General features: G+C 37.4%; 1 long non-coding RNA gene across 1 annotated transcript; it reads left to right on the top strand.

Annotated features, from left to right (window-relative positions):
* The first annotated feature begins 639 nt into the window (after positions 1 to 639).
* Positions 640 to 10,327, top strand: LOC122832211. Its single transcript, XR_006370814.1, has 5 exons — positions 640 to 728; positions 3,634 to 3,787; positions 5,426 to 5,544; positions 9,227 to 9,268; positions 9,974 to 10,327. It is a non-coding gene; the product is annotated as an uncharacterized LOC122832211 (long non-coding RNA).
* Positions 10,328 to 10,701: the final 374 nt, after the last annotated feature.

Below are 10,701 nucleotides of genomic sequence, written 5' to 3'. Positions count from 1 at the left end.
ACAAGAAAACCATCTCAGTCGTCTGCTGTTTGGTTTACTTTTGTACTGTGAAATACAATAAACAATCCTTTTGTGTGTGTCACAGCACTTTACAAAATAGGTGTGAACATGAGAACAAAATGACAAAATATTGAAGCAAAGCCTTAATTTAGCCAGGAAGTTGAAGCTTTGATAGGATTGGGATTGCCAAATAAATGATCTCATGCACATGCCCAAATTAATTAGAAATAGTTTGAAGAACAACAAAGTAATTATTTTTTAGTGCCACAGAAAATTTATGGTTTGCGGGAGCAGAGCGACGCACGACTGCTTGAGTTACAACAGTTTTGCCAGGAGGAATGAGCCAAAGTTAGGACCAAGTCATACAGATTAAAAGGCAATTCTACCAAATACTAATAAAATGTATGTAAATGTCTAAATTTGTCCAACGCTAAAACAAATGTGGAATTATCTCATTTGTTTTTCTAGGATTTAGCGACTACAAATAATCTTATAAATAATCCAACTTAACACAGGAAAAGTTTAAGCAGTAAGAGAAAAAAAACATCTTTGAATTTTTTATCCGTAACTATGTGGAGATTTAAAACAAAACAAAACATTGAAAGAATGTGATTATTGATATTAAGCTACGTTTAGCATTTTTAACACATTAAACACACTTCTGTACAGTGGGCAGTTTTTGTATAACTAAGTCTGCTTGAAAAGAGCTGCTGTGAGACAGATGCCAGGTTTGTTGTTGAAAGTTAGCCAGTTAGCTCCTCAGCTCTCCAGGCTGATGTGAGTGTAATCTCTGTTTTGAGTGCGGTTATACACACATAGGCGTGTGTTGGTAATAGCCTCATGTGGAATGTAAGCCAAAGACTATTGAGGAGGCTCATTGTATACAAAGACAGTAGAAAAGGAGTCTTTACACGCATAAGGTGCTTGTTCTAGATTAAAGGTGAAGGAAAAGAACAGGTGACCCATTGTCAGAGTAAAGAAGATAGTAGGTAGTAGCAGGGTGAATGGATAAGTTTGGATGTGGCAGGTAAGAATAAAGTATTAGAAGAACAAACATACGAGTTGCCACTGTTCTGCATATTTTCTCCCTCATGGACACAATGAAAAAGCAGAGGCCAAAAGAAGAATGGAAGGAGCACTAGACCAGATGGAGAGAGCAGTGACGGATGGCAGCTAAATGTTGCCATCAGTCAATGAATTAACGGCCCATGGTGAGCAGTCGTGTGAGCCTGTGTGTTAACACAGGGCTTTGCCATATCTGCCGGCAATCAACTCAGTCATGTATGACCGTGTCCATAACTAATTCAATGACCTAAATTCACCAAAACATCAACACAGGGATGGGCTTTAGCTTCAGGTTTAGCAGGGTGTTATAGATTTGGGGGTTTAGGCACCCAGAGCCGGCCAAAGGCATATGCGAGTTATGCAGCTAATTAGGGCCCCTGCACCACCAGGGGGCCACCAAGAACATCAGTCTAGCATGATTTAATGAAACTATCATGAGTTTAAGATTTTAAAATAGCATTGAATAATTAAAACTAAATACTATTGCGTAAAATAAAAATAAAACAATCTATATCATTTTAATAGTTGGTACATAATTAATAGGTTAATCTCTTCCTGTTGCCTCTAATTGAGAAATATAATTACATTTCTTACCTTATTTACTGTGAATTCAGTGTTTGTCTGCTGACACTTTCAAAATAGATAAAATAATATGACACACTTAAGTATCATTCTGCATTTTAAAACTGAAAATATTTCTCTTTAGTTTACTACTCCTATAAAGTTAAAATCAACAGACATAGTAACATCAGTACTATGTAAGCCAATTGCAAATTACGCTAATGAGAGAAGGTATGTTACACATACAAGTAGAGTTTAGGAATGATGAAATTTTGCTGTTGTAAATTTGACCATGTGCAAATGAAAATATTCACAGGGTCCCAAAAAACTTTGGCTGGCCCTGCAGGAACCTTTACACTTTTTAAGCAGCCTGACTTGCAAAATGCCTGAAAAAAATCTATTTAGTTCAATCTTTCTACCTTTATTTACTGGGTGACATTTTGTGACAATTGTACCCTGAAATTGTAGAATATTTCACATACCAACCATTCCATTGACTTAAAAATCACATTGCAAAAAATTGCTTCCTTTTGTTTCTCCTGCTTTCTTTGGTAAGTCTAGGAGAGTCTGATAAGTATGTGATCCAAACAGACTGCAGGTTACGTGAGGATAGCATTTTTCCATTACGACCTTCTTTCAATCTCTAATTCTCTCTCCGTCCTCAGCTTCTGATTGAGCTATTAAGCCAACCTAGCCGGCGATTAATATACTGCATGTGTCAGGCTAAATTGATTCATTGAAGTAAATGATTTGATGAGAGGTCAGTCCACAAATCTTCCTGGACTAATGTGAAGCTAATGGCGAATGACAACAGGACCGAGCTAAACACTAAGACCGCCTGCTTCCTCAAGGTCAGACGATTGAGTCAGTTAACAGTTTGGCTAAAGGTAAAAGGAAATCCAGAGAAAGGTTAGTTTGACACTGAGGACAGTAGCTCAACGTAATATGTCTTTTACGTATTACGTAAAAGCACGATGGAATCATGGTGAACTGGATTTGGCTAACTTCACGAAATCTACTATAACAAAAGTATTGCTAATGTTTGCAGATATTTGTGAAATTGGACAAAATGATCCATGGTTTTCAAATTTTACTTTCAAATAAAAATGTAAACTGTGCCATTTGCAAGTATCCACCAGATCGGTACGATGCAGAAGCATCTTTCAGTGCAATTACATTTCCAAGTATTTTGAGGTACATTTTTGTACGTTTTGCTTTTTGAGACGTTGGATTTTTTGTCCCTTTATTTTTACAGATTAGCTCAAACCTGGTCATACTTGATGGAGGGCATCTCAACATTAGTTTTCAATTCTTTCCACAGATGCTCTGTTAGAAATACGTCTGGACTTTTACTGGGCCGTTCAAACACACGGATGTGCTTGATCTAACCCAGAGGTTCTCAGTTCCAGGCGTCGATGTCCAATGTTATGCTTCTTTTGGATGTTTTCCTGGTCCAATTATGTTGATCACGACTGATAACTTGGGATTATTATTATTTATTATTATGGTATTGGGATATTGCTCTGGAAATCAACAAATTTGCAGCTGCCACTGACAGAACTGGCTAGCAGCATATATTCAGCAGTTTTTGGCCAAATATTTCTTTGATAAAAAAAAAAAAGACTTTTCTGTATTTGTAAAATTCTTTAGGGAAAAAAGTCTACATAAAGTGAAACGTCTAACTGTAAATATAAGTTAAAACTGTAACTGCAGAAAGGGGTTTAAAAAGGCTTTTAGTCATAACTGCCATATGCGTAAAGGAAGCTTTTCAATTCACAACCGACTCTCTCGCTCTCTAATGTAATGTGAAAGCCAGAAGCCAGAAAATGGGAGACAAAAATGAAAAATGTATGAAGAAAGAAAAATATGCCAACCACTGAATTGAAGCATTTGGGGACTAGTGTATAAAGAAAGATCTACACTTGCTAAAGCTCTCCATTTTTCCAGTCTACAGCTCCGTGTCACTCTATCACTCTCCCACAGACTCATAACTTTCATGGTTTTCAGAGTGGCTCAGCGGCTCTGCATGGGTGGCCTGAAGTGGAAGCTCTGAACCTTTGCTGGGGGAAACAACATCAGCCAAATGACTGAATAATTGAATGACCAAATGAAACAGCCTGCGCTGCCGACTGGATCAATAGACTCCACCACTCTCCATTAGGTATTCACTGCTACTCCCTCGCTCTTTCTATCCTCAATTTCTCTTGTGCTCTTTCTCCTTTCTTTCTATGCCTTTTTGACATTGCCATTTTCACACTCCATACTGGTTTTGTTTTGTCTGCGCTGTCTTTTGCTCTTCTCCCTTTCTTGCAGTGCTCGCCATTTTTCTCTCCATCCTTTCTCCTTTTGAGTCTATCTCTGTCCTAATCGCATTTTTCCGTTTTCTTAAGAAACCACCAGACCCTCTTGTCTAAAGCTGCAGCAACCCAACGTCCTTATTTAGAAGAATGCACAGTCTGATGTTTTAAATATTTGTTCTGCTTCACTATTTTTATTACACTACACAATCAAATAACAGTTAAATCACTCTCAAACACAACTCTCATATAACCAAATCAGACTCAGAGTTTTCAGACCTTTCTCAGATTATGCCCTGTGTGAGAAAGTCTCCTCGCCTTGACTGATTACCTATCTGACTCTCAAAGGGTGAAGAGATGGGCAATACTGATGGCAATAATATCTCTGACCTTTTTATCTTAATACAGTCAGTGATATAAACAATCCCACGTTGGCACCAGAAGATTCGCTCTTTCTTGTCCGGGGCGTCGCACATAGGCAGATTTTTCCTGCATAAACCAAACATTTCTCTCCCTCTCATCTACCTCAAAGCTAAAAGAAAGTGGAGATGGTTTTGCTGAAATTTACTGAACATGAATGCTTCTTTCTGTCCAAATATAAAAGGAATAAAGCACACTGCATGTGTTAAGTTACTCTGTACTTTATAAAGTACCCCTAATAAGTGTACAGCCTTGTTTCAATACCAAGCTTCTGTGATGTGGAAATTGAAACTTTGATAAATGATTTATATACTTTGTCCCACATACAATGTGACACTAATACTGTGTATTTCAGCTAGATAACCAAATCTATTAGAAGGAAAATTAAATAAAAATTAGAAATAGTCCAATGTCTTGGCTGCATATGTGTGCAGACCTTTAAACTAACAATTTGCTGAAGCACCTTTTCATCCACTTTTCTTTGGCAGCAGGCTGTCAGTGTCTCACATCCTGACAGTATTTTCCCATCGTGTCTTGGCAAATTTCTCCAAATCTGACAGTGATGGCATTTCTTATCCACAGCACTCTTCAAGTGACTTTTCTGATTTTCTGTCAGTTTTTTTGATTCTGTGATCACTGTAAATAATAACATTTATTTAATTTAAAAAGAACAGATATGACTACTTGACATTGGTTAAGGTTTTGCTAGCACTAAATTAAAGACAGTCTTGTGAACTTTTAGGTGTGTTGTAAGGTTAAAAATGTGACTTATGTTTTCGTTTGACTAGTAGATTGTATCTGCTTGAATGTGAATTGGACCTGACTGTCTTGTAAAGTGCCCTTAGAGGACCTTTGCTGGGAAAAATACTGCTAAATTTGATATAATTAAACTTTTATAGCAAGCTACTGAAGCCTACCAGGTTTGATCTAGATGTAACTTCCTCAGATAAGTTTTCAAATACAAAAAATAAACAATGCGACAGCTTCTCAAACCTGTTCAGTCTCAAACGTCTCTTTGTCGGGAAACTGCAATCTGGCCCGTCTTCACCACACTTCCTTCATTCTTTCTTGTCAAAACCCAGCACTGAAAATATGCCCAGGGCGCGGATCAGAGATCTCATCTCCAGAGACATCTTCGTAGTTACTGAGGCAGAAAGGCACTTCTGGATTTCACATGAGGAGTTAGCAGGTGACCACAGAGGTGGGTACAGAAATGTAATATGGATGAGAAGACGTTTTTTCTGTCCTACCTCACTTTGAGCATCTTCTTTTATCAACTTGATCGGAGGAACAGTAACCATTGAAGCAGTGAGTCACTTGACTTATAATAGATGATTTCCAAGAGAAACGAGTGGGGAGTTTTTGGTGATTTGTGCCAGTGCAGATGCAAACTGACTTTTGGTTTGTTTTGACAGAAGGCTTTGAAAGAGTTTTGATTAGAGAAGCCCAATTTCAGATACGGAGGGTAACATTTACTTGACACAGGCTGGGTTGCAATACAGTTACAGTTTTGTGGTAGTGTCTGGAAACCTTTCCTTTTTATTATCTTAAAAATTATAACCAGCACAAACATAGTGCAGTTGACTGATACCATACTTTGTTTGCTTTTGTAAATGTGAACAGGCTGGTTGACCTCAGATGACTTCTGGAAACATTTATCTTTAAAATGATAGGGGTACAAACAAAAAAGATTTGCTGCGCAAAAGTTTGATACCAATTTTTTTTTTTATTTGAGGATGGTGGGGGGAAATTAGAGGAACTTCCCTAATGTGGTTTTGATGATTTTCTATGTTGGAGCACTTTTAAGAATATGTTCTGAACCTACATTTATAGTAGTCAACATTTAATTTGTTGCACAGTGATTACATAGGTGAGTTATCTGTTTATTTACAGTATAAACTAATAAATAATTGATTTTGATTTCTACGTTGCTACAATTTACTAATTTCTAAGATACAGTACTACACTGTAAAAAGTAATAAGTTCACTTTACTTAAAAAAAGTTAGGAAACCGATTGCCTCAAAATCTTCAAGTAAAGTAGCTAATTCATTTTAAGGTGTTATTGCTAAAAATAACTATGTTTAGACCACTCAGATAAAGGCAGTAAACCTGAGTGCCGTTAACTCAAAATCATTAATTGGGTTAACTGTAAAATATTCATTCAGACAACTCATGCAATGGCAGTAAACTTGAGTGCCGTTAACTCAAAATCATTAGTAAAGTTGACTATAAAATGTCAATTATGACTACTTCAAATTGTGAGTTATGTCAATTAAGCAGTACTCATAAAAATAAGTTATACTTACACGTTTAAGAGTTCACATTACTTGAAAAATATCAGGAAACCGATTGCCTTGATATGTTCAAGTAAGATGAACCAAAAGTGTTAAGTTATTGGAACGAAGAGCCAACAGACAACAGTTTGAATGGAAAAAAATGTTTAATAATTAAACAAGTTTACCTTAAATACAAGGTTCTCAAGTGTGGTTACATACACACTAACCTGGAAACAAAGTTTTCCATAGACTTTTTTTAGGGAAAAAAATGACATGACTTTTTTTCTAGGGTAGCCTTCAATCTAATATTGAATCCTTCAAATGGCCCTCAGTCTTTAAAACTTTGAGAATCCCTGCTTAAATGTCTTTGTTGACTGGTGTGAAACAAAAACTCAATTCTCAATACTAGAGCCCAACATTTATCATAACATTGATAAAGTAAATAATGAAGTAGTGAAGTGAAGTAATGTTTCTCCTCATTAACATAAAACCATTTAGTAGTCTGCAAGTGCAATGATGCTCTCTCCAACAAAAAAAGAATCAAACAAGAAATAAAAATCACTTTTCCAATAAGGGTAAAGGTATCAACGTTGATCCATAATGTCACATCACATTCACTCATTGCATCAGAAGATTTTTGAGTGATTGTATTTTTGGTTTTAGGGATTTATGTCCAAGTGAGAGAAGCACCCTTTGGATGAAGTCAAAGGTGTACTTCAGTTGTTGAGGGTACTCCAAATTCAGAGTATAAGTCCAAAGAGCACATGGCATGTGGAAGATTCCCAAGATCATTCACAACAAGACTTCCTCCCAAAATGATGGCAGTACTTGAAGACTGGAGGTGCAGTGAGTCAGTGGAGGCCTGCCTGTCCTCAGGAATGATGGTCAGGATCCCAATGGGGGTGTGAGACACGTCTGGGTCTTCGCAGTCCTAACAACAATAGAAGCAACACCACAATTACATATCAACATAACACTTCTTTAGGGTGACCAGACGTCCTCTTTTTCCCGGACATGTCCTACTTTTCAGACCTAAAAAAATGTCCGGGGGGAATTTAAAAATCGTTAGGGATTTTGGTAAACTGCCTCAAAACACATTACATAGCTTACAGTGCATTGTGATTACATTGCCACTCCGTTCCACTACTCCATTCCAGGTTTCTTTGTATGACAAGAAATCGGTAGCACATGTACACACACACATGTGCTACCGATTTCTTGTGCTACCGCTGGTTCTACTCCCCACCCCGTCTCCCCCATCTCCACCCCCCGTTGGCGCATGTGTGTCCGCCGATTCTACCCCCCCGCCAACAAAAAAAAAGAAGTGTCCTCCTTTTCAGAAACCCAAATCTGGTGACCCTACACTTCTTCATCACGGCTGCTTCTCCTACAGTTTACAGCTGTCCCACCTATGGCAGTCTACTCATCATAAGCCTTCTATAACAGTACAGCGGCTTTTTTAACCCGCCAACATCTTTATCCTTATCCCTTTTCCTTTTTTTGTTTTGCGCCCCGGACAGCTTTTTTGCTCTGCCGCTCCATCTTGTTGCCACTAAATAAACATGATATTTTCGACTAACGTTAGTCCCAGGCATCGCTAAATCATTACACATAAAGTTAACCTCAAAACCTGGACTTACGGATGAATTATACGGCCGAGATAATGAATATAAGTTTGCTAAAAAACAGTGGGACTTACCGTGACAAAACTTAGCTGCAGCAACCGTCGTATTGTTGACAGTTTGGCGTTTCTTTCAAACACGTCGTCACTCGTCAGTGTCCAATGCGCATGTGCATTTAACGAGAGCTGCCGAATGATGCCGAGTTTTTTGATGGTTATGCAGATGCGTTTTGCTCACTCATAACTCCAAGTTCGGGTTACTTGCTGCTGATGAGTTTGATTACTTGCCTCAGTAGAAAGTTGTCTTTGCTAAGTTTAAGTTAGTATAGTCAACAGAGTAAGCTGGAATGAGTTCAGGTCACTTTTATTTTTGAGTACACTTTACTTTTACATTTTACAGTGTAATAAACAGCTGTAAATGAAAAGAATAAACTCATAGCAATCATTTTAGAACTAAGGCGTTATTCATGACAAATGTATTGATTGTACTTCAAAGAGATTATCCATTTCTATCTCCAAGTCCAGCCAGCAACCCAGCCTCTTAGAAATGAGATTACAGCAGCTGACTCAGTACAGAATGCATGGTGTGTTTGTTTATGGTAAATACGCCCTTGTGTGCGCAAGTGAAACTGAGGGAAAAACAGGTGAGTGTTGTTTTCATTCATTTTCTTTTAAAAAGTGTCTCAGGTACATCATGCACATTGGCAATCAATGCAGATATACAACCTTACAGTTAATGTATTTTGTGCAGCACAAGAAAGCATGTGCCTGATTTCAGCTTACAGTATGCTTACACGGCCTGACAATGCCCAAGAAAACTTTGCTTTGAATCAGTTCTTAGAGCATTTTATGATGCAGTTTTATCATAAAACAGTTTTCAATCCATAAATAATCACTGACACCTTTAATACAAAACCACATTTCACCAACGGACCATCAACTTTATGGTCTAATTTTTTAATATCTTAAAATGCTGTTTTTGCAGGTGATTGGATATAATCTTGCCATGGACCTACTGCACACACAGGTATTGCTCTCACGTCTGTCCTGACACTCTACATGCTTCATGTCATTGCTGTGTTTAGTGCACCAACATTATGTCTAAATCACAGCATATCTTCAGGCAGCTTAACTTGCTGCTCTGTTCAAGTCTTTATAATTTAATCACTTTATTCTGTGATGCATGGAAATAAGAGATGGTTGTCAAGTGCTACCTCTCTGATCGAAGACGCTGAGATTAACATCTCATCTTTCGATATCTTTTAGGCTAAATTTCATTTGAGTTTTCCTCAACAGCTGTAAACCTTCTGTGAATATTTCTAATTTCTTAATAGTTTTACTTTTTTTTTCTTAAAACCTAGCTACATGTCAGAGGCTAATAAGGTGCTAGATTCCCAACAGGTGTCAAGTGAGAAGATAATCTAAAACCTGAGAGTGTCAGCATGCTGTTGATGTCGTAAAACCTTCTGCTTTAAAATTATTTATTTGATATCAAATCCATTTATAGGCTTGATACCACCACATAAGTATTCTATGCTAGAAAGGCAGAAGTCCACAAACTCGAGATTCAAATCAGCCTTGTTACAACAGGACTTAATTTTTTCTCAGGAATCTTATGTGGCATTTTTCTAACTTCAGTTTTTCAAACAAAATAGAAATATTTTATTTGGTATTTTCAGTGGTAACAGGAATTTTGTAATAAATCTGTTGGTGATATGCCGATTGCCTGCAGGTGCTCCAACTTTACCAAGGAGATTCAGCTCCACTGAAGAAGGAAGGAAGAAACAGAAAAATGAATCCAACCCTCCAAGATCATAGCAGATGATGCAGGATCCTCTAACTTCTCTAAGCGTTATGTGGGAAGGCTGGTGCCGTTTTTATGCAGAAAAATGAGAAATGCATCCAGTTGTTGTTGACATTGATTTATTATGCAAAGCTATCTCAATCTACTGTCCAATATGTTGCTTCTCTTTTGTTTGCTGTCACAAATTTATGGCATTTGGGTGATTTTTCCTTCATTTTTTCCCCTTCCGTTTCCCGCCGTCCCATTAATCTAAACAGAAAGATGTTGTGTGACTATAATAACTGTCCCCCCTGACAATGACTGCTGGTGAGGATTAAACTCAACTGTTTTTGCTTAATATGTTTTTTCCTCAGTCATTTGAGTTACTTAAATTGTTTCAGTCCTGTTGTATTTTTTAGTTTACAGATGATGCTGAAACGTAGCATCATGGTTTCCTTTTGTAGCCACCGAAAAGTTTGTAGAAGCCAAATATTTCAACTAGCCTGATGCATATAGTGACACTCTGATCAAACCGGCTGAATGGCTACAAAATCTTGTTATCTAAAATTTGCTCATGAATCACTTCAAGTCTTCTGTGTGGACAGAGTTCTGATAATACTCTGATTCAGAGTTATTGGTAAATATTTACAAGTCTATCTCCATGTTTACACCAATTT

The sequence above is a fragment of the Gambusia affinis genome, linkage group LG06, assembly GCF_019740435.1.
Source record: "Gambusia affinis linkage group LG06, SWU_Gaff_1.0, whole genome shotgun sequence".
NCBI lineage: Eukaryota > Metazoa > Chordata > Actinopteri > Cyprinodontiformes > Poeciliidae > Gambusia > Gambusia affinis.
Note: the sequence above shows the minus strand (reverse complement) of the source record. Positions and strands in the feature narration are given on the sequence as shown.